The sequence below is a fragment of the Pezoporus wallicus genome, unplaced genomic scaffold (genome assembly GCF_028554395.1).
Source record: "Pezoporus wallicus isolate ANWC-B61680 ecotype Strahan unplaced genomic scaffold, APGP_CSIRO_Pwel_v1 contig_6464, whole genome shotgun sequence".
Classification (NCBI taxonomy): domain Eukaryota; kingdom Metazoa; phylum Chordata; class Aves; order Psittaciformes; family Psittacidae; genus Pezoporus; species Pezoporus wallicus.
Window position 1 is genome coordinate 295,208 of NW_026642130.1, and position 25,050 is coordinate 320,257.

The 25,050-nt window shown below is 43.7% G+C and overlaps 1 protein-coding gene across 8 annotated transcripts in view; it reads right to left on the bottom strand.

Annotated features, from left to right (window-relative positions):
* NCOA1 (nuclear receptor coactivator 1) overlaps window positions 1-22,597 on the bottom strand; it is a 131,469-nt gene extending 108,872 nt beyond the window's left edge. For 7 of the 8 annotated variants that reach the window (XM_057427582.1, XM_057427581.1, XM_057427578.1 and 4 more), the window contains exon 1: window positions 22,453-22,597. The gene's annotated coding sequence lies outside the window, so the exon portion shown is untranslated. Of the gene's footprint in view, window positions 1-21,823; window positions 21,831-22,452 lie in introns of those variants that run through there. The other variant, XM_057427577.1, reaches the window with a different exon arrangement.
* Between the last annotated feature and the right edge of the window lie 2,453 nt (window positions 22,598-25,050).

Sequence of the window (25,050 nt, forward strand, 5' to 3'; positions counted from 1 at the left end):
AGTAGAGGCTACAGCTGATTTTAACTTAACCTGGGTCTTGTCCCAGTTTGTAACTATTATTTCCAAGCTTTGCTAAGCATCTAAGCACATCTAAGAGGAACCAGAAAAGCACTCCTACCCTGGAGCTACCAGGGGTCCTGCTACATAATAAATTACAAATTATAGAAATAAAAAATAATTATTCACTTTCATGGGGATTTACCTCAGTATCTGTCAAATACTTTAAAATACATTTTGAGTATTTGTTCTCATACAGAAATTAAATCCCTCACTGACTGATCATCAGCCAGTTCTCGGAGGCGGTGGAGGTTTCAAACAATAAACAGTCTTCTTCTAAAATGCTGTTTTTTCTCTAAGTATAGACTTTGTAAGGTTCCTGTTCTTATCAGTTAGGGTTTGTTTGAGGGGTTTTATTATATATCATACATTAAAATCCCAACAATGGAAGTTGGGCTTTGTTTTTTCCCAACGCTCGCCTATCCAAAGCAATAGCCTTAACTATTTATTGAGATTGTCCACCGTTCACACAACAATTTTGACGTTAGCCACCAACAGATCCATGAATTTAGACAAATTTAACTAAACCAGCAGCATAGCAAAAATATAAACTGTCGACATCGGTTAAGGAGAAATACTCTATGTCAAATGTATTTGAAGGAGAGCACACACCATTGCAAAATATAGTTATTAGGTGAAGTTTTATTGCTCATTGATGAAGAGCTGGGCAAATCCCTCATCTCCCTCCTCCTCTCCTTAATCCAAGCATGCTGCCAACATGGTAAAAGCAAGAGAAATTTGCAAAGAGGAATTACACCTTGGGACCATGAACATGACATTTGCTAGTAAGTACTCCCCCGAGCATCCACTGATCTAACAGCACTAGAAAATTCTGCATGCCATGAACTCATGGACACAACATGCCGGTGGGGAGAGGGGAAGACGTGTGACAAGCAAAGGAGAGGAGGGATCTAACCTGTTGTTTGCCTGTGGCTAGGTGATGGTCTCCCAGCTGTAATGGTCATGTAGGCGCTGGAAGATGTAGGGTAAAGGATTTTACATCTACAGTGGAACAAATTAGAGTGGCTGTTGTTGAGAGCTGTAAATAAAAAAAAAAAGAAGAGAAAGAAAAAAGGAGGGGAGGAGGAAAAACGAGGGGGAGAGGACACGAAAAAAAGGAGAGGGGGGAGGGAAAGGGGAAAAAAGAGGGAAAAGGAGGGGAAAGGGAAAAGGAGAGGAAAAGGAAAAGGAGGGGAAAGTGGAAAAAGGACAAAATAAGAGGAAAAAGAAAGAGATAAAAGGAAAAAAGGGGGAAGAGAAAAAATGGGGAGAAACAGAAAAAAGGGAAAACTGGGGATAATGAGAATAAGCAAGGGGAAAAGAGGGGGGAAGTCATGGAAAGGAGGAGAAAGAAGTGGAAAGGGACAGGAAGAGGGGCAAAAGGGTAAAGAGTAGAGGGAAATTTGGGGGGAAAGAGGGGGAAAAGCGGGGAAAAGCAGGGAAAAGGGAGAAGAGGGGAGAAAGGGGAGGCAAAGGAGAGGGAAGGAAAAGAAACAGCCAGGAAAGGGGGGAGAGCGGGAAAGAGAGGAGAAAGGGAGAGGGGACAAAAAGGAAAAAAAAAAAATCCCTATCTAAAGGGAATTTCAGGAATATCTTTTTTCCATCACTCACTCAAAATGATGTTTTCACTTAATTTGATGGTGGAAACCCTTCTCTAACCCACGGTCTGGGTAATATTTACAACATGAAGCCTTTGGTCTTGCCCATCTACTTAGGCCAGTGACGGAGCTACAGTTTAGGATCATGATCCTTTCAAATTCCCACTCTCTGCATTTCACCCTGGCACTGGGATTATACTACTGAATACTTTTTGAAGAACTCTCCATTATGAGTTGGACACTGTGTTCAAGTGCTTGACTGTGGCTCTCTTGGACACTACAAGGACGATGAGGAGGAGGAGGATGAGAAGATCTTCCTGCCAGGGCCAGATCTGGACCCATGCAAAGACTCACTCTTGCCAGAGAACGACTGAATGCATTCCTCACAGAGCAGAGTCCTGTCCAACACGCACAGGCAGAAGGCACCACTCCCATGAACTAAGCCTTTAACATCTGAATAATTAGCTAGTGGGTGTTAAGGCTAAAAGGCTGCCTTAATTGAGTTGAAGAGGGATGGGCTAAATCCTGAAGAAACTTCAGATTTGGCAGAGAGCAAAGCTTTGTGAAATTCCAGGACACGTTCGCTGCTCCTCAAAGCACAGCAAAGCTAGATGCTGTACAAGTACCTCGCTGCCTTCAAAACACAACTAGGAAGAGTACCCGTGCTACCTCTTAAAAGAAACCACAAGCCGTAAAATCATTAGAGAGTAAAAATAATGTACTCTGACACAACAAAAATACATCTGATTCCTCACCGCTTTCTTGTGCCAAAACAGGACAACACTGTGCCCAGTGTGACCTCCACATGCTGAGTGCTCACTCTGCCACACACCAGGAAGAACACAGTTCAAAGACAACAGCCAAAGGAGATCTGCACATACCCCATTTGCCGCTGATACTGTAAGATAAACAGCATTTCATGGGAGCAGATATGGAAAAAATGGGAGGGTTGCCTTAGGCCTTGGAATATGCAAAAAATCCCCCTTTCATGTTGTCAGCTAAATATGGGCTGGTCTGTAACTTTGAGGAAGGTCTGGCTGCAAAGTAAAAATAGGTAACATCCCATTCCACCTCATCTCATCCCATCCCAGCTGCATCCCCCTCAAGTTCCTCTGCCCTGGATGAGTGGTACGAGGAGGTGGCAACCACTGTCTGGTGCAGCCATCAAAATCCAGCAGAGTAGTTTCCAGAGCTAAATGTCAAACCCATGGGGGTTTCACAAACCTCCCATCATTGACACTCAGCACTTCTGGACATCCCCAAATGTCTTCCACAGAGGAAAACTTGCTGCTACTCAGTCACAGTAACTGATAAAAAGTCCATTTAATAAGGAAAGGTCAACCATTCACACACACAAAAAAAAACAAAAAACAAACAAACAAAAAAAACCAGACAAAAAGCATTTGCTAATGGAAACGGCCATAGATCCCTGGGTGGAAACAAAATTGGTTTCAACTAACTATGGCAGGTTCCCTCTCCTGACATAAACCAAACTCTTCAGGGCATTATTCTATACTCCAACAGACAATGATTCTTCCCAGGAGGTTCAGCAGCACCTTGGCAATAGAAAAATAAAGAACTGCACCCATCTTCTGTGCCAAATGTTCCCTCTCAGCAGGTAGGAAAAGATGTAGTGCATTTAGTGAATGCTCCTCCACTAAACACCAAAAACCCGCTGGCATTCCCCTGGCCATGGGAAACATCCCAGATCACATTTTAAGCAATCAAAAAGGCTCAGCATCACAGGTACATGGGCCATACATCTGATGTTGTGGGGAGAAAAATCATCTGTGCTAGGAAAGAGCAGTAAGAGGATTTCATGAGATAGGAGTATGGAGGGCAAGAGATTTATGGTTTGTTCAGGTTTTATCATTTTCATAAACTGAGCCTGGTTTCTTTCTCAACTGAATTCACATTAAATACATACACTCTGCCAATCCCAAAATCATGGTTGATGAGGGGCTGTGTCCAGGAATCTTGCATTTAGCGCAGATTTGCATCTGTCTGGCTATGCCTGGCAGTGGAGACCTGGGAAAAACCCACTCGCGGAGTGGGGCTTGCTGCAGATCCAGAGCAAAGCAACACAAAAACCAGCACATTTCAAACTAACCGATTTTGAAGCCCGGCTTTGGAAGGCTCAGAAAGCAGCTGGCTCTCCTGGGAGGCTGCTCCAGGCCTGCCCTGGCTAGATCCTGCAGGTCAGGGGTTTTAATGACAGGCAATCACCCAACAAAGACAAAGTACTTTTGTTTCAAGGGCTCACTCTGCTGTTCCATAGAGCGTAACTGTCTTCAGCAGGTATTATGGAGCAATGCTTAAATGAAGAGAACCAGCAAAGTCCTAACCATTTAAATTCACATCCTCATCTCCCTGGCTATAGCTCCAAAAGTGAGTTCACTGCCACACTTTGCATTTTCATAGACTTAGTGACCATGTTGAAGTATTTTAGGAGTGTTGAACTTCACAGCACACCCATCCAGTAGGTGTTACTTTCAGAAAAAGTACCGAAAAAGAATTTCATAAAGAGATTAGCTTGCCAACAGCTGCCAAGAAATACAGGGAAGAACCTGAATGTACTTTCCTAATCAACAACCTGCATTTTAGAAGCAGAACATAGTGTTCAGGTTAATGGCAGATAACCCAGCAATCCTCAACCCATGCCTTCCTTCTCCAACAGTAAACAAAAACAAAGCAAATAAGAAATTACTGCAGTCTGGTGGGGTTTTTTTGGTGTAAGGGGCTTCACTCCTTCTCCAGAAATTCCCAGAGCAAAGAAGACAACTCCTCCTTCCCAAGCTGTTCAATAGAGAAATCTCAAACTCTAGAGTGCTGATGACACCTCTGGGGGGATGCATCTTCCTAACAACCCAACCTTTGCAGATTCCAGAAGGGAACTGGAAGATAAATCCTTCTCCTAAGTAATATGGAGGTTGCTTTGCCCATGCTGCGGCTACAGGGAGGACTCAGCTTCCCAGAACATGGAATAGGTGCTAAAACACAACCTCAAAGAGCACATCTCAAAATAAATTAATGGGGCTGTTTTAAAGTGCTCTGAAGACTGAAAGATGACCAGGATAGAGCGAAACTCCACACAAGCCGTCTTCCGGCTCATGCCCATTCACCACAAAACAAGTGGACAACTTAAAATTGGGATGGAAAGACCTAAAAGGGGATATGAAAAAAGAAATAAAAGTTGATCATGATGGGAAGCAGCCTCTCTCACATACAAACACATTGGCCTGGAAGCAGAAATCCCATACTCCAATTCAAATAAATCACTGCTATTCTGATAGAACATAGCCTTTCAGAGCAAAAAACAGTGAGACAATTTAGGCTCCTTGCCCAACATCAAGTATTGTCAGGGGTAAAGCAAATTTCTGACCCAGCATTACTGCAATCTAATCTCTAGATAACATCTGACTGCCCATATGATTGCACAGCGCAATATCCTGCTTTTAAATGCCAGTCTGCTAGGAACAAGAATTGCCAACATACTCTCAAGCATCATATAAACGCTCAAAGAATGAAAATGAATCACAGCAGGAAGGAAAAACTTATCACTTTAATGTAGTATTAATTACAGTTTCTTGTGACCAAGAAGCAGAACTGCTCTTGTTTTACAGGAATGCCACAGAAGCGCTATCACATATTGCCCTGAGGTGGAACAGGCTGGGGTTACATGCCCAACTGAGTAATTTCCAAGTACCACCTGCAACTCCTGAGCCTGAGACACAAAGATGCTCAGCTTCCCGATCTCCAAAAGGCTGCACAAGAAACTACTAATACTCTCTGCCTTCAGAAAGAAACTGAAAATGTCCTTATTTAGTCACCCTTATGAGAAGCCAAGACTCCAGCCGAAATTCTACCCTTACAATAATAGAATCACAGAATGGTTTGGGATGGAAGGGACCATAAAGTTCATCCAGTTTCAAACCCCTGCCATGGTCACAGACACCTTCCACCACACCAGGTTGCTCCAAGCCCTGTCCAACCTGGCCTTCAACACTGCCAGGGATGGGGCAGCCACAGCTTCTCTGGGCAACCTGTGCCAGGGCCTCACCACCCTCACAGGGAACAACTTCTGCCTAAGAGCTCATCTCAATCTCCCCTCTGTCAGGTTAAAGCCATTCCCCCTTGTCCTGTCCCTACAGGCCCTTGTCAAAAGCCCCTCTCCAGCTTTCTTGTCGGCCCCTTTAGGACTGGAAGCTGCTCTAAGGTCTCCCCAGAGCCTCCTCTTCTCCAGGCTGAACAAGCCCAGCTCTCTCAGCCTGTTTACATAGCAGAGGTGCCCAAGGCCTCTGATCATATTTGCAGCCTTAAACATGTCCCCTTCTACCACCAAAAGCAGAGAAGACCTTACCACTATTTGCAGCATGCTTTGGAGCTCCATGGTGAAGAGCAAGCTTAAGATGCGAATATCTTGGGTTATGAATCCATTGTTGATATTAAGACCTGCCACTATTGATACTGTTTTAGCACTCTACACAGAAATGCGCGTAAGCAGAGCAAATATTACATCAGCAAACACAGCACGTGCAAAGATAGGCTCCTCCTCTCCCAGCTTCTCCAGTGGTGTCCAGCAGCACTGGCTGGGGGTTACTCGGGTTAAACACCCGGTGCCCTAGCCAAGATTTAGTGCAGTGCAAATTGCCAAGCGGATGAGACAGGTGATCCCAAAGATGGAAACCAACAGCCTCACATGAATTCTTAATAAAGACACTTCCTCAGATATCTGCTTTGTAAAAACTAAACAACAGCAGCACCAAAAAAAAGAGAGACTGCTCAATGTAACAACTGCTTTTGTTTTCAAGCTATTCAAGTTACTGAACTTTCAAGCACAGCTACAGGAAATGTGTTTTATAAGGTTGCCAGTGTGGAGCACTCCTGGTACCCGGCAGGATGCTCTGCTAGTCCAGGCTATCTGGGCTAACATTGTCATTTACTTCACATGGAAGTGCTGCATCCGAGCTGTGCTTATGGTACAGTAGATCAGCGTAGAAGGGACTGCATCTGAGCTGTGCTTATGGTACAGCAGATCAGCGTAGAAGGGACACTGGTCTTTTGAAATATAATTAACAACCTGGATTTAATGTAGTTTCAGTGATGCACGCCAACAGACCCCACTTCATGAACAGGTTTTCCAAATATTATTCTCTTCACGCAAATATAGAAATGTCTCACATTTTCTTGACTGTTTATCCCCTTCTTGATTCATCCAGTGCACTGCATTTCCATCTGGATAGATTCACCAAACAATGCATTTCAGGTACATAAGGATTTTACAGGTCTTTCAGATTTCATTCATTTTCCTTAGAGACCTGCCCCTAGAGTCAGCTCCAAACCCAGACCCAAAACCATGTATACATCTAAACACCACTTTCTGGTTTTGAAGGAAAAGCTTATACCATTTTGCACCTGCTCCCTAGGGAGAGAAAGTACCCAGCAAATGTGCTCAGGCAGCCTTTTAGCAATACATTTATCTAATACACAATTTCTCCCTTTTTTTTTTGCTTTACTGCAGCAAGACTGATCTGCTGCTTCGTTATATAATTTCTACTTACGTTCTCCTTTAGGGTTTCTCCTTGAAGCAGGCTGCAGAGAGCTCAGGAGCTCTTCAACAAAGGCAGAGCTGCCTTAAGAAGCTTGCAAAAGTTCAGGAGGACCCGCTGGGAAATACTCCCCAAAACCATGTTGATTTGCAGAGAAAAATGAGACAGAGCTTTGTTTCATACCGCCTTTCCTTCGCATCACCTTCAAGCTGTATGGAAACACCACGAGCCATTTTGTTTCACGTGCATGTGAACGACTGACTTGACAGAATTGCCGCAGGCTGAAGTACAGAGCCCCCTCGCTAAGCTAAAGCTAAAGCTAAAGCTAGAGTTAAGCGTAGCTAAAGCTAAATCAACAGTGTTTTGCACCTGCTTTGACCAGTGCCAGGCAGCAGGACCAAACCCGCATCCTCTGCAAGCACAAGTGCTGCAGGCACAGATGCAACCTGCCTCCCCAGCTGCTCATCCTTAGGTTTGCAAAAAAATCCCCAAAAGCATTAATAAAACCTAGCAGAATAAGGGTTAAGGCATTAAAAATATACTTGGGAAAAAAAATAAATAGAAAGATTTGTAATTAAGCCCAAAGAAATGGGACGGGGCAGCATCACAAACCATACCTTATTTCAAGGAACTGCTGGAAAATTATGCATCCCTTGCCCTAAATACAGTGTGTGCATTAAAAAAAAAAAAATCAGACTGGTGATCAGATATATTTAAATGGGGAAAAAGAGCAAGCTCACAGCATGGAAATAGGTGTAAACGTGCCTCAAATCAAGTTAAAATGAATGTCTGTTGTAAACAGTAGGAGCACAAGTGCACATAGACAAATGCATGGAGGAAAGGGGGAAACCAGGAGGGGATCAGGGGAGTCCAGCTCCCTCATGGAGGGAATGTGAGGCCAAACTAATTAAAATGCACAGCCCTTGGAGAGTTTCAGGAGGAAAGCACTGAAGAAATAAGTCCAAACCGACATTATTAAATCACAGATATTAATAGTGGAAGAGAACCACAAGTATCTAGTCTGTTAAAATGGAGGGCAAGAAATGCTCAAGCCATTTCATGAAGCACTGTCGAGAAGCAACCACATTAAAATCCTTTATAGATGATACTCAACACTCTTTAAAGCTGTTTCTACAATAGGCAACTGCCTGAGAAAATACAGCAGAACGGCTGGGCTGCTCCATATAATGTGTTTGAAAAATAGGACATCCTTTGAAAGATCCCACTGAGGTGACAAAGGGCTGCGAGCCATAAGTAACCCAGTGTCACTTCTGTTGAATTCTCCCCCAAAATTCATCAGTGCAAAAATGCTCTAGAGAAATAACTTCTTGCTTTGGCCACTAGATCAGGAATGAATTCAACAGTTCCCAAAAGTACAAGAAAACACAAGCAGAAGACCCAGTCTTTTAAAGAAAACATCATCTGGGAAATAAAGGAGGGTGTGGGGAACCTACCTGCCTATAAATCCCTGGAATTTGGTATAAGGTCAAGTATCTATCAGCACAAATTGTTAGAACTGAAGGCCAGTTTACGTAACAAAACTTGTGCACATAACAAACACATTCTCTGTGCAACTGTAAATTCAGCGTTGCAAAAACATTTCTGCAGCAACACGCTGAAGCTGCCAGCAACGTTTTGTTTGAAAAGGGAAGATGAAACCCAGTGTAAGAACAACCAAAAAAAAAAGTAACTGGCATTTATGAAACCATTAAGAGAGAGGGAAAAATTTGCCAGTTCACAATGATCTGTGAATGTGCATGGGGCTAAGTTTCAGGACCGCAAAACAGATGTGTGTGCAATTCCTGCAGCTGCACAAACAATACAGGCAAAGAAGACAGCTCCAGCACTCCAGCGTGAAGTTCAGAGTGGTGCAAGGATCCAGCTTATTTTATACCCATGCCATCACACTGTGATATAAGTAACAGCTTGATTTTCCCCTCCCTAATTAAAGCCTGTGAAAACAAAGCAATGAAAAGCCTCAGCTGCGGTACAGCTACTGCAGTGCTGGGAAGGCTGAGGCTGGGGATGCTGCTTTTAGGAGATGGCAACTATGTGACACCTGCGTAATCACAGATGAATCACAGTAATTGTATTAATATCAAAAATGCTTGACCTTGAGGGCTTTTAAGAAAAGAGGCTATTCCTCTCCTAGAGCTACAGGATGGTGTTGAAGATGCCAGAGAAGGACACAACAGCCGCCTCAGCAAAGCAGTCAACCTGGGAGGTGACACCCATCCTCTGATGGAGAGTGTGGCAATACAGGCACACAAAAAAGATCTCTTATGAGCATCTGATGTGTTTCATGAAGTCATATACCTCTTACAAACAGAAGGAGGGAACTATTCTTGAGAAAAGCTGCACCACCAAAACCAAATATCATGGAGTGAACAGATAATTTAATTGACAAGTCTCACCCACATTATGCTCGTGTCAAGACAATCAAGTCTTTTCCTTCCCTAAATTACTCTTAGAAATAATGAAGAATGAGGTTGTTATTAACACTTTTAATTTTTATTCTTCTCTTTAAAAACACAGCTTTCAAATGAGAACACATCAGGGGTGGACATCTCCTCCCAACGGAAAGTTCACTGCAACCACCTGCAACACTCATAAGCAAGACAAATGGCTCTCACCAGGTCTCCTGTCAAGGAGGATGCCATTCTTACACAGTGAGCAGACATTTAGTTAGCTGTCATGAAATATTTATTAGTCTGCTGATGAGTTAATTAAAAATTTTAATAAGATTTCAGTACTTACTGAAATTATTTACCCCATGTACAGTCATGGTGTTGACAATAGATGGGTAAGTGGTGTATGAGTGATTTTATTTTTTTTAATGACTTACCCACTTGTCTGCAAATGCTCCAATCATTGCTAACAGCTGTAAAATTTATCTGTCCTTCATATTTAACATGTAAAGAGTTGCTAGATTGCTTCTACTCTGTCATTCACCCATTATTATTCCATCAGTTCCAAAGACCACTGCAGCATCCCAAGCCCAGACACAGTGTACAGTAAATGACTGATGAAATACTTCACTATCAACACTCACATTAATAACAGCAGGGTGGAAAAGGTCTTCAGGTTAACTGCAGACCCTTGCAGGAAACAACAAGCAAACAACATCTAATTGTAATGAAGTATTTTCATCTGCTGGAGAAATGAGGATGAGATAGGATTACCATTGTGTCACGCAGCAATGCCATTCTTCAAGGGATATTCATAAATAATACACTTACACAAAGTGGAAAAACTTCCTCCCATTTTTACCTCAGTCAGGAGACTGCTGTGCAGCTGTATTTTCCCTCTAAAGATAGATGGAGTCCAGAGAAATATAGAGCAAAGGGAGCTCATTTGTGACATTATACTATTATATTTAAGGAAAAAACACTGCAGCTGTATCTGTATATCATCACTCTGACATGTGCTTGGGTTTCTAATTACTTACTTTCATGAATTAAAGACACAGGAGAGAGGGATTAAAGACGAGACTGCAGAATGTGAGGAGACAACAAATGTAAGAAATTTGGAGGAGTCTCCCATTCGAGTGAGCTGAGAGTCAGCAACATTCGGCAGCTTCGCTTCCCTCTCTGCTGCAGGGATCAAAGCAGGGAGAAATATTAATGCTCTGAAGTTATAAAGACGCATGAAAACCCTAATGAGCATTTTACACTGCAGATGTGTGAGCAGAGCTTCACTCAGTGCCATGCAAGGCACAAGCTGCAACACAATCAACTTTAAATGGCCTTCAATTTCTAAAGAGCTTAAAAGTGGCTGCCAGATGAAAAAGGCACAGTAAAGCTGCTTGCTCCCATGTAGTATGGTATAGACGAAGGGATTTCTACTAGAAATTAATGTCATTAAATTCAACTGCTGACCATGTACATGACCACTAGCAATACCTTTATTTGTTTCCGAAGTGCGCCCTAAGGAGTTTCTCCCTGCCTTAGGTAAGGGCAAATCATGCCTGACAGATTCAGTGGCCTTCTATGGCAGAATGACAGTGTTAGTGGATAAGGCAAGAGCAACTGACATCATCTACCTGGACCTGTGCAAGGCATTTGACACCGTACTGCACAATATCCTTGTCTCTAAACTGGAAAAGCACAGATTCAACAGATGGACCACCCAGTTAAAGGAACTGGCTGGATGGCTGCACTCAAAGAGTTGTGGTAAATGGCTCAATGTCCAAGAGGAGATCAGTGAGGAGTAGCATTCCTCAGGGGAGCTGGAACTAGACACCTTTAAGGTCTCTTCCAAACTATTCTGTGATTCTGTGACAACAGTCATTCATGGACCTGGACTGGACTTCTTACAAATTTTAGTAAACTTCCATTTTTGTTGTTCACCAACTGCCAAGAGTAGGAAAACTGAAGTTGAGTCTTGGGACATCTCTGGTCCAACCTTCTCTGGGTTAGCTCTGGGGCATCTCCTCACGGTTTAGAAGTTTTTCCTTGGATCCATCTGAATCGCCCTTGTTCCACCTCCACTGAGCAGAATTCTACAGCTTACAGCTCTCGTATATGAAGCTGTCAGTAACACCACTGGGTTCCATCTGAATCGCCCTTGTTCCACCTCCACTGAGCAGAATTCTACAGCTTACAACTCTCGTATATGAAGCTGTCAGTAACACCACTGGGTTCTGTTTTCATGTTTGTCAAGATCTGGGATGACCTTCCCTTGTACAAGAACATCCATTTCCTTTGCTGTTCTTTCATTTGTGCAATTATGGGGTTTGAATTGCCCATTCAGATTTTTACTGCCTTTATTCAGGAATGTTTGTTGAGTATTTTTCATTAAACTTTCCACTTCAAGTATGCAGTTTCACTTACTTTCAACTCTCTGGACTATTTACTATTCTGGCTGCAATAAATTTAAGGCTGCTTACATCAGAATTTTATTCCAATATCTTAATAAAAGATTTTCCCTTCATTTGCTACACATTCAGAGATATGCAGAAACCACTCAGCTGTATAAATCCAGTGCTAAAAGACATACCATCCATCTGATATTCCGTTACTTTGTTATTAAAATTGGCTAATTAGTTTGCCTTTCCCTCTTCACACTTGGGCTTAAGACAGTAGAGAATTTCCCTACAGATAAAATTGGTCCCTTCTTAACAACCCATTCACGCTTCTAAAAGGAATACGCTTTCTCCCAGGTGACATTTTGATACGAACTGTAACAAGCAACAGGGCAATTTTCCTTTGAATTTCATTTTAACTTCACCAAATATATTTTAATATACATTCTGCAGTTCATCTGTAGCTGGGATTGGTGACAGCTCCATTAAACAAATGTATGCCTTTCATTGTATAAAGAAACTCTGGGATAACAAGGTGGTGGAAGCATGGGTGGGGAGGGAAAGAACATTAAAGCTGAGGCTTTATCAACCTCATGAGGCTTCACTGAAATCTGCAAGGGGAGTCTAAGGTCTTTATGAAAATAAAAGAAAAAAAGCATCTATGAGGAGTTTGCTATATACTCCTGCATATTTAGGCCTATATATTCCTACTGCCTCATCCTCTTTGCAGCAGCTAACCTCTTTCCTAACTTGCAACTCCAGGAGGTAAGTAAATTCAAGGAGGAAAGGAAATGTTATAAATATATGAAATACAGGGTGAAAAAATCTCATTTTATGGGAAAACATCACTTAGCTTTTCACCCAGAGAGACACTTTAGTTCACATGTATTAGCTACCTTGCTGCCACATACCTAGGCAGAGCCTCTCTGCACCCTCTCCCTCCTACTCCAGTGGGACATAGGGCAACACAGAAAATTTCTCCGCAGATGCTGAATTTCACCCGGAGTTGATAATTCTTACCAGCAACGTACTCTGAAGTTTTAAGCATCATTTGAGGTGTCTTGAGATGCTGGCATGTCAGGGAAGATGAGGACAGGATGCCACAGAGGAATGCTGATCAAGGATGAGCAAAATTAAGATTTGCATTCCAAATCATGAGGATTTCATGGCTGTTGTGCTTCTAAAACTTTCTTGTAATGAAAATTATTTGCCTGTATTTCTACTATTGCAAATGACGCTGCTGTCTCTAGCTCACAACACTGACTTAATAGTAAATAATTTAAACCAATATTTGGGCAGAACTGCCAGGAAATACTTTAAATTTTGTCCTTTCCTGATGGCAGCAGTAATGTGTGCATGTGTTTTAACACATATACCTTAATTTTCAAACCACAGGAACCGCATAGCGATAGTTCTCTTTGTGAGAAGCAGAGCCATGTAATTAGCAAAACCTCCCTGGCACCATTGAAAGGTATTCACAACAACTTAGCACAGGAGTAGAAAACCACCAGAAAAATTCTTCTCATTTCTTGTCAGCCAAGCGCTAGCTTTGGGGTTTCATGTTTATCTCTTGCAAGTTTAACAGAAACAGATCTTACCACTCTCCTGAGTTATTGACAAGTGGTTACACAATTCCCACCAGCTCTAAAAAAAATGGTTTTAGTGATAACTGGAATATAAAAAAGCCTTCCCTAACCAAAAGCAAAAATGATTCTTACTAAGGGTTTAAGCCATTTAAAATCTTCCTCTTTCAAAGACAAGATTAAAAGTAGGGAAACAAACAAAAAGGCAGTTCTGAGCAGGTTTATTTGTTGGTTTTAGAAAATCAAAGGGCCTCCTTTTCAGATATCACGCTGTGTTATGGTTTTCCCAGAAGCTGCTGTGAAGAGCAGGTCTGCCCAAGGCTTTAGATTGAAGGAGGGTAGGTTTAGACTGGACATAAAAAAAGATATTTTTTACTATGAGAGTGGAGAGACACTGGAACAGGTCACCCAGAGAAGCTGTGATTGCTCCACACATTCCTGGAAGTGATCAAGGTCAGGCTGGACAGGGCTCTGAGCAACCTGGTCTAGTGGAAGGTGTCCCTGCTCATGGCAGTGGGGTTGGAACTGGATGAGTTTTAAAGGTTCCTCCTGACCTAAAGTATTCTGTGATTCTCTGACTCCAATCCTGGTAACCTCTAGATCATCTTCTATGAACAAAAAAAAAAAAAAAGGCAGAATTTCTCATACTTCTCTGGCTTACAGAGGCAGCGACCACAGCCATGGCTTGCAGGGAGAATAAGCAATTGCCAGTGTTTCACCTCCAGAGAGCTGATAGCCAATGGCAAGCCTGACACCAAAGAGGTACTCTTGAGAAGGTCAGAGCAGTAGCTAATACAAACTGACAAAGAGGCACCAAAATAGCTAAAACAATAGAAGAAAGTAAACAGGCACCGATTTATTCACTTACATCCACAGGAAGGGCTTCTACAGCAAATATTACATTAGGTAAAGAACACCAAATCATTAAGTCCCAAAAACTGACAGACTCACTTGAGTGAGGTTTTCAATTAAACAATACACCATCTTTGTGGCCCAGGAAATAGAAATTCCTCGAGGACAGCAAAGAACCCAGCAGACTAAAAAGCCATTAACACATCAGGGATCGTTTACCATCCCGTTGGATGCTGATTACAATCCTGCTCAGACAAGATACAAACACATTTCTACCACATCTCCTCAGCAGAGCAAGAACTACCTACATGGTGGGGCTGGAGAAAACATGAATTAAACTTCCACTGTTCAACAAACTGCCACAGACATGAGTTAATGGGTATAACCCACATTAATGTTGTAAACTAAAGGCAATGTTAAAATGATCACTGCAGAAGTGGCTGTGGCAGATTAAGATGCCCCCATTCCCAGGTTGTCTGTGGAGAATCCCACACTTGGCAGCCAAATTGTTCACGTGAGCACTTCTCACTTGCTTCAGCACAAGAAGCTTGGGTTGAAGCGCTGCTGGAGAGGGCTCAGCCCAGCCTGGAGGACTCGACTGCGCTGCTGGATGAACTCATGGAAGCCACTATCTTTGCCGTGTAGGTTGTGACCAATGGTGGAGGGACGATTACATTGGGTTACACCAGCATAGGCATCACCAGCAGAAATAAATATGTCATTATCCCACTGTACTCAGTGCGTGTCAGGCCACACCTGGAACACTGTTTTCAGTTTTGGTCTCAATTTGGACTCAGCTGCTGAGGTGAGCAGCTCGAGAGAGGACGCCTTCAACACCGGAGCGGGGGGGAGATCAGCGTCCAGGAGCCTCAACTCAGAGCGGCGAGAGCCACCGAGGGAGCCTCAAGCCCTTCACAGGACCTGCCCAGAGCCGGCAGCTCAGCTGACGAGAGCAGGGACTCACAGGGGGCGGAGCCTGGAGCAGCGGCACCAGCGCTGACTGGGTAAAAACCTGCCCCAGGGAGCGCAGCGAGGCAGTTTGTGCGGGACGGTGAGCACTCGCCCTGTGAGCAGGGCCCGGTCTGGGAGCTCTGCTCTGGCTGCCTCGGCGGTGGCAGCGTAGGCACCCAGACAGAGCCGATGAGAGGGGAGGCTGCAGTGCAGAGCTCGGGGTGCAGAGAGGAGAGTGCCTGCACTGGTCTGGTGAGGGGAGGGTGCCCAATGGGCGGGGCTGCACTCGGTGCTCCCTGGTGCTGGTCCTCCTGCAGCAGGGGCTGAGCTGCGGGATGCTGTCAACAGACTGCGAGATGTCAGGGAAGCTGAGAGGAAGCAGGAATGCTTGCTCCTGGCCCAAACTGTGCAGGGGCCTCAAGCGTCCCCTCTAGCTCATGAAGGAAAGAAGGAGGCACTCTACTGGTGCTGCCAGGAAGAAGTGACGGGTTGTAGTAGCAGGGGACTCTACACTGAAAGGGACAGAAGCACTCATCTGCCGGCCAGACCCCGTCTCAAGGGAGGTGTGTTGCCTACCACGGGCACGGATCAGGGATGTGGCAGAGAGGCTGCCTGCTCTAGTAAGTCTCACGGGCTATTACCTAGTATCTAGTGATACATGTGGGTGCTAGGGATATAGATAGCAGTAGCCTGGGGAACATAAAGAAGGACTACAGAGCCCTGGGGGAGGTGGTATGGGGCTCTGGAGCTCAGGTAGTCTTTTCATCAATTCTCCAGCATACAGTGGAGGACCTAAAAAAAGCTAGGAGGATTGGCCAGGTTAATAAATGGTTAAAAGGGTGGTGTCATAGTCAGGGGTTTGGGTGCCTTGAACACTGGACCCAAGTTTGTAGGCCAGGTCTAGTGGGGGGTGGTGGAGCTGGTCTGATAAAGAAGGGGAAGAGCAGTTTTGGTAGGAGGCTTGCCAGACTGGTCAAGGAGGCTTTAAACTAGATGTGTTGGGGGAGGGGGGCATCATTCCGTTCCAACACACCCAGTCAGTTGCCAGCACCTATAATAAATGCTCAGAGCAATGTAGATACATTCCAGCCGCTCCAGCCAATGAGCCGGCTTCATTTAGAGCTCGGCTCAGATGCCTCTATACAAACGCCCGTAGCATGGGGAACAAACAAGAGGAATTAGAGATGTGTGCATGTCTATGGGGGAATGATGCCTATTATATCATTGGTACCACAGAAACATGGTGGGATGGCTCCTATGACTGGAGTGTTGGAATGGAAGGTTACAGGCTCTTTAGAAAGGACAGGCCTGGCAGGCGGGGAGCGGGAGTTGCCCTTTATGTTTGGGATAGGCTGGAGAGTATGGAACTCTGTATGGGGAGAGGTGATCAGTTAACAGAGAGTTTGTGGGTCAGTGGGTCAGGGTTAAGGGGAAAACAGCGATGGGAGACATTACTGTGGGGATCTGTTACAGACTGCCTGAGCAAGAAGAACATGTGGATGAAGCACTCTATAGACAGATAGGAAAAGCCTCACGCTCGCAGGCCCTTGTTCTCATGGGTGACTTCAACCACCCTGACATCTGTTGGAAGGACGGTACAGCCCGGCACAAGCGATCCAGGAGGTTCCTCGATTGTGTAGAGGACAACTTTCTTCTGCAAGTAATAGAGGAGCCAACAAGGAGAGGTGCCATGCTTGACCTCGTGCTCACCAACAGGGAAGGGCTCGTTGGAAATGTGACGCTCCAGGGCAGCCTTGGATGCAGTGATCATGAGATGGTCGAGTTCAAGATCCTCAGGACAGTGAGAAGAGCGTGCAGCAAGCTCACTGCCCTGGACTTCAAGACAGCAGACTTCGGCCTCTTTAGGAACCTGCTTAGTAAGGTTCCATGGGATATAGCCCTAGAGGGCAGGGGGGCCCAAGACTCTTGGTTAATATTCAAGGATCACCTGCTACAAGCTCAGGAGCAATGCATCCCAACTAGAAGGAAGTGCAGCAGGAGGGCCAGGAGACCTCCTTGAATGGATAAGTTGCTGCTGAGGAAAATTCAAATGAAAAAAGAGGCTTATAAAAAGTGGAAGCAAGGACAGGCGGCCTGGGAAGAGTACAGGGATGTTGTCCAGGAAGCTAGGGACCAGGTTAGGAAAGCCAAGGCCCAGTTAGAATTAAACTTGGCTAGGGGTATTAAGGATAACAGGAAGGGATTCTACAGGTACGTAGCAAATCAAAAACAGACTAGGGAGAACGGAGGCCCCCTCAGGAAGCTCTCAGGAGAACTGGCTACACAGGATTTGGAGAAGGCTGAGGTTCTGAATGAATTCTTTGCCTCGGTCTTCACTGGCAAAGGCTCTGACCAAACCACCCAAGTCCTGGAAGGCAGATGCGGGGACTGTGAGAATGAAGACCTTGGGCCCACTGTAGGAGAGGATCTGGTTCGAGACCATCTTAAAAACCTGAACGTGCACAAGTCCATGGGACCTGATGAAATCCATCCATGGGTCCTGAAGGAGCTGGCAAATGAAGTTGCTCAGCCACTGGCCATCATATTTGAAAAATCATGGCAGTCAGGTGAAGTTCCCGATGACTGGAAAAAGGGAAATATAACCCCCATTTTCAAGAAGGGGAAAATGGATGACCCAGGGAACTACAGACCAGTCAGTCTGCTGTACAAAAAAGATGTGGATGGGCTGGAGAGGGGTCAGAGAAGGGCCACAAAGATGATCCAAGCACTGGGCTGGCTGAGAGCTGGGCTTGTTCAGCCTGGAGAAGAGAAGGCTCAGGGGAGACCTTAACCCCATGTTCCAGTATTTAAAGGGTGGATAGAAAGAAAACAGAGACTCCCTTTTTACAAGGAGTCACATGGAAAAGACATGGGGTGATGGGCGCAAGTTTCTCCAGGAGAGATTCTGGTTGGATGCAAGAGGAAAATTTTTCACCATGAGAACAATCAGTCACTGGAATAATCTCCCCAGGGAAGTGGTGACTCCACAGTGTTGGACACTGTTAAGATTTGGCTTGACAGGATGCTCAACAACCTAGTCTAGGTCATGCTTTGTCTAGAAAGGCTGGACAAGATGATCCTTGAGGTTCCTTCCAACCTGGGATTCTAGGATTCTATGATCTCAGACCCGGTCAGCTTTTCTGCAGCTGGTGTGTGATCACAGTCAAATAATTGGGCTGGATTTGCATAGAAATGTGAAAGCCTAAAGAAAAGGTGCATTTTCTTGAAATTTCTAGGACGAGTGAGGCAAATAGATGGTTTGTTCCAAAAGATAAGCAAAACTGCTATCTGGGTATTAAACCAAAGTAGCCAAAATAGATCAAATCAAAGCAACATTTAATGGAAGATGAGCAAATCTTTACTTAGACACTTTAATTTTTTGAAGGAGATAAGCACCAGAAGTTCTACACAATGGAAGAAGCATGTGTCTCAGATACTTCCTGTATAAACAAGGCTCACAATCTAACTGTCCAACTATAGGACTTACATATGGAAACAAGAGCATTTAATGGTATTTTTGGAAAAAAGGAACATAAAGAGCTCTCAGATGTGAAACTACAACCAGCTCCCCTATCACAACAGTTCTTCCTTAATTTTACACAGAAAAGCCAGAGTCACCAGCAGACATCTGAAATCCCATCGACTGTTTTCTTCTCAAAATATGCTTGAAACCTTGTTTTTAGCACTGCGCAGGTGCCACAACATATAAACATCTAACAGAAATAGGTATTTCAACATCACACAAACAAGGACTGCAGCAGAATCAAACCACCAAATGAAAACAAAACAGGGGAGACTTGAACACCTTCAACAGGGTGAATGCTTGTAATAGAGACTTGTTTTGCTCCTGATGGCTGGCTCTAACATCTTCGTGATGAATATGGAAAGAAACACAGGCCTCCACATGCTTATTCTAACTTTTCATCTAAAAAAAAAAACACCCAACCAAAAACAAACTCCCAAAAGCCATAAAGACTCAATTCCTCAGTGTTTGTATTTGGCAACCTAAAAAGAGAAACACATCTCCTGCTCTTGTGGCTGCAGGCTGGCCAGCAGAATTACAAGATGCCTGACTTGAAGTTGTGATATTGCTGGTGGGTGTCCTCTGCAAAGCAGCTGAAGCTTCAGAAATCTCCCTGCATGTGGTCCATGGCAGCTGTCCTGTCCACTCTAAACCAGGCAACCTAGAGAGCCTTTTTCAGTGGGCATGGTGGGGGTTCCTGGTTTCTCTGTGCTCTTTACTTTTTAAAAGCAAGGCTTCAGGAGTGCCCCAATGACTTTAATTCATACATGGCACAACAAGTCTAGGATTTCTTCTTCATAAGTCCCCAAAAGTGCTGTGTGCATCTTTGTCTTGATCAGCAGGACTCCATTTCAAACACATGGCTGAAACCACATCCCTCTCTAAAACTAACAAAAGAGGTGGAATGATTTAGAAGTACGGTGACTGCCAAGCCCATCAACTGTGTCCTTCCTAAGCCGCCAGCAGCCCCTGGGAAAAGGGAACGGCAAGGCAGAGGTTACCACTTCAAGGAAACTCACCTGTGGTAAATACATCTCACGAGATACCATTTATAAAGTGTTGCAACACTTGAAAACACCGTTAACAGCAGGAAATGTATTTAAAGTGGAAGGAATATAATCATTAAGGCATAAAAAGGGAGTTTCAGCTCAACAAAGACCTAGGGCTAGGGTGGGGGAGGGAGCGTCTCAGCAGTTGCATTTACATTTTTTCATCTCAAAGCCCCATCACAGGATAAAGGGGATGGGAACTCAATCACAGCAACTGAATTACATGCCAAGCCAAAAAGTCCATTTGCTGGAGGAAAGAATGAAATTTGATAAGGCAGGTGGGGAAAAAAATAAGGAAATGCTGCTAGGTGCCAGGTGGGATGAAGGCAGGGCTCCCCCCAGCTTCCCCTACACAACTTCAGCCCATCAGTCCCCTAAATTAGGGGAAATCCAGAACAGCCAAGGAGGCACCTCACCCTTGAAATTAATCTAGAACTCACTCTTCCTCCTCACAACGATATCCAATTTCATAGTTAAGAATTTAACCCTTTGCTTGCATCCATCAAGCTGCCTGACATTAAGAGATGTCTCATGTAAAGCCTGGCCAGTGCTGGGTTCAGGATTTGTACTGATTGTTTGGAGAGGACATGGGGAAAGAACTAAATAAAGAAGAAATGCTGTGTATAGCCCAGCCTGCTGCATGCTCCAGCCCAAGACCCTGGGTCTGCAAACTCCAACCTGGGCAGGTATTCATCCCACCTGGAAAGCAGAAGGTCAGCAGCAGGGAGAAACCACTGCCACCCTGCAAGATCACCTCTTCAGAAGCTGAAGCTGGTCAGAGAAAAAACTGAAGACATTTTAAGATTTGCAGGAGCTAAGATAATTTTGTTTGCATGTGATATGGCTTACCCGCTTCCAATCAAAGTGTAGCTGTTATATCCAGGGGGAAAGGTGATCTTTTTGCAGTGAAAAACCCTGAATCCCATTTATAAAGCAAAGCGCAGTTTAATAATTAACTCTGAGCAGCACTCCCAGAACTGGACTGGGGCTCTCCTGGTTTCTTACTACTGACAGGCAGCCCCCCCAGCTCCTCTCTGCCTGTACAACTCCAAGCTAACACTCAGGACAGCACACAGCAACGCAGAAGTGATATTATTTCCAAATTTTACAACCATGCCCAATTACTGCCATCATTTGGGCTAGAAATGAAAGATACCAAGGCAGAGAGCAAAGAGCCTTGCCCAAAAACACAGGGCAAACACTAGACAAACAGATCAGGGCATGGGGAAGGGGGGGGTGGCTCTCTAGCTACCACCATCTTAGGTGCCGATTATCTACCCTCTGCCCACCAAACAGATGAGGAGAAGACATGTAGAACAGGGTCACTGACATCTCCAAGCCACCACAGCAATCTTCCCACCACAATTCAGGGAAGCAGTCAACTGAAGGACACAACCCAGTGGCCAAAGCAGCCTATGGAGGATATACAGCACCAGTATCTTAATGGGACCAGTATTTACACCAAACTGAAGAGCATCATAGAAGGAAATGACCCTCAATTCAGAGGGAAATATCCTATTTTCCATTGCACTGTAGCCAAAACCAGTTCCGACACACAAGTTTCTTGCAACACCAGCAATCTCACACAGGGAATTGTGATACAAGCCATATAAAATTCCATCAGACCAAACCAGCTGTACATGTAATTATGGCATGTCAGCTTCAAGTTGGTTTTCCAGTGGAATTAGCAGGGGTACAGGTCCTCCCCTCTCCTGTGTCCTCACGGTCCACATCAAGAAGTACTACTGGTCCTGATGGAGAGAGGCTGCAAATCTTGCAGCCGTGCAGTAGCTGCAGCAAACACATCACCCAGATGCTCCCTGTTTTACTATTTTATTCATTTCTAAATATATTCTACTGTCTTCCTGAGTTACCACTCCATTACAAGAATCTTCCTTTCAGATATTGCTGGCTGTGGTCAAACCACAGAAGTGTTCAAGTTGTTACATGCATCAGCTAGTAAGAGCTACCAGGATGCTGAGTACACACTTCTTGCTCTGGAAATTGTAGTAGCCCTTACCATAAAATATTTTGATTTCCTAAGTTCATGACTTTTAAAATTCTCTAGTTATGGACTCAATTCAGCTGATCAACACCATGAGCCAGCTTACAGCATAACACTGACTTACCAAAACCACGTATTATTCTTTAACACAAATCCCTTGCATACCATTCTGCCACTGCAGCAATTAACTATTCAGTTTTGCAAAACATATTGGGAAAGAGCAGTTGATTCAGGCAACAATTTCATCTTTATGAGCTTTTAAAACAACTCTTGTAGCTACATATGCAATGCAGACTGACTGCACATCTCATACAAAAACAACCCAAAGAATGCCAAGGACAGAGAAAAACAGTGACTTGCGCTTTCAGCAGTCTCAATAATTAATTCCGCATGAAGAGGTGCTCCAGTAAAAAACCACCTCCATGACAAGTTTAAACATTTTGTGGCAGAGGAAAGAAGAAAGAGAGACCTACAACCTTACCTCTGTCTTCCCGAGGTGAAAGATGGTTCATGGGAAAAACTGGACTCTTCAGTTAATTAAACAGCAAACCATCAGAATCCTAGAGCCTCAGCAAACACCAGCATCGACCTTCCATGGACAGTCTTCACATGAACTCTTCTGATAGGGGACCAGCACCAATTACTGAGTCCTGTGGAGAAGAAGACAGTTTGCTTGCATAATCTTTCATTTCAGTTTCTGAATTCTCATTCACATGATGGAATTTTCAGTGGTTTAACTAGAAAAACAACAAAATTGAAGTCAACTATTAATTCACAGCAGCAGCATTCATAGCTTGCTGCCCTTCTCAATACTATCAATTGCAAGGTATCTTCTTTATTTCATTGGAAAAGAACTCGTCAAGGTTCCTCAAGCTTTAAGCTACCTGGGGAAATAAAGTAAATGAAAGCTTAATACTGTTTTTTTGTAAATTCTTCCCTCACTCTTTGCCAATGCCACTCCTAAGAAATAAAGATTACCCTCCAGAAAAACACAGCATGGATCGTGAAGCAAATCTGCCATAGTGAAACAGCATCTATGCAACGCAGGAGATAAAAACTAGCACCAGAAAATTACAGTCAGTGTTTACAGCCAACAGGCTGCAGACCACCACCGAACTCATAAAACTCAAAGATAACGAGATCCTTCCCTGCCTCACAAAGGCATGGATAGTAAATTGCTGTTGTTAAGCTAGAACCTTATCAAGGGGGTTTCTCCAGTTCCTCCTTTTCCACAGACTCTCTGTATTACCTTTGATAAACAGGTAAGCTCTGGACCTGAGATAAGCATAACTATCTCTCTCCCAAAACACATATGCCATAAAAAGACACCAAGACTGCAGTATCATAGAATCATAGAATGGGTTTGTGTTGGAAAGGACCTTAAAGACAATCCAATTCCACACCCCTGCCATGGGCAGGAACACGCCTTCCACTAGACCAGATTGCACTCTCTCTCCCTCACAGGTAACTAGGATTATTGGGTTAAATTTATACTGCTAAATTCCAGCATCTGAAGTTAGATGAGAGGAGTACCACCATGAATTCAAAACCTACTTGTCCCTATTGCTGCTCCTACTATTACAAAAGAAATTATTTACATGGATACGGTCATTAGTATACTGTCTAACTATTGTATCTGTCATTAGCAACACAAGACTCTTACAAATCAGTCTTTGCGATTTACTCATGAAAAATCACACAGGCAAAAGGAAGGAGAGAAACACAGACAGCAGCATTGTCTCCAAGGCACTGGTAAAGAGCAACTGTGGAAGTTTACAGATCCACATCTGAACCAAAAGGTATGACTAGAGCACATCCCGACAGGAGACAAGATGCCTGCCTCGTTAAGCATCCCTTTATTATACACACATGCACATAAATGAACACAAAAGATGCACAAACTTCTGTATTGCTCGAGCTTCCAGCCTGAAAGTTGCATTTTACCAGTAGCAGACAATCCTTTAATTTCTAAATAATATATATGTTATATACATGTAACATACATAAGTATATATATTCAATACATACAATCTCTATAAAAAAGCAGGACCAGCTGCTTGCATTACCCCTACAGTAAATAGACCAAATAATGCTGAGGAACATTAAAACCAGAACCACATAAATAATACTGGAAACTTTAAGAAGATTCCCAGGGCAAGGTGTGTCTGGGAGGGTTTAAGCTCCCAGAACTAAAAGGGAAAGATGCTCCTGCTTTAAAAAAAAATGAAATCTCTCTCCTCAACCTGGCTCTCATGAAAGTGAAAGCAGCAATCAGAAGAAAATGTATATACAGCAAAGAGAAGACAAAGTAAACTGTTGGTATATTAAAATGCACTCGAAATTACGTGAAACAGCAAGAGAAGCAACATACAATGAGACGAACCACAATACTCACAGGTTTGAGCGCATCAGGTTATAAAAATTATCTAGGAACAGCAAATCCCAGCAATGGCCGAGAGCTGTTACTGCACAGAAACAGAGCAACCACCAGCAGTATTATAGGAACGGCAGAAGAATGCAACAAATATTTCTGTTCATTAATTAAGAAAGAAACCAGATGGTGTAGTCGTGCCACAGGAAACATTTTCTATTCCAAACAGCAATGCAGGCAGATGTGAACTAACAGCTAACAGAGCTGGTCCTTTTAAAGTCCGGAGATCTACAACTGCATCCCAGGGGCTTTAAAAGAGCTGGACAGGAAAAACTCTGGATCATTTATCATAGCTTCCTGCAAGGGTTAACTTGGGAGGTTTGAGAGCATTGGAGGACATGCTGCTGTGTCAATATTTTAAATGCATGAGCAGGATGACCAAGCTAACAACAGGCTATCAGTCGAGCTCACATCCTAGGGAGAAAAGGAAAATGCTGGTATAAAATCTAATTAGGAATTCTATGAAGTAAATAACCGATGACTATCGACACACAGCTCTTAAATCAATTGTACGTGTTTTTTATTAAGACGACGAGATTGGCTGCAAACTGTAAGAGCCCTGATGCAACATACTCAGAACTCGGTAAATCATTTAACTTTGCAAAGTATGATTTCTCAAGTAACTGGAATTACATTACATAAGTTGGA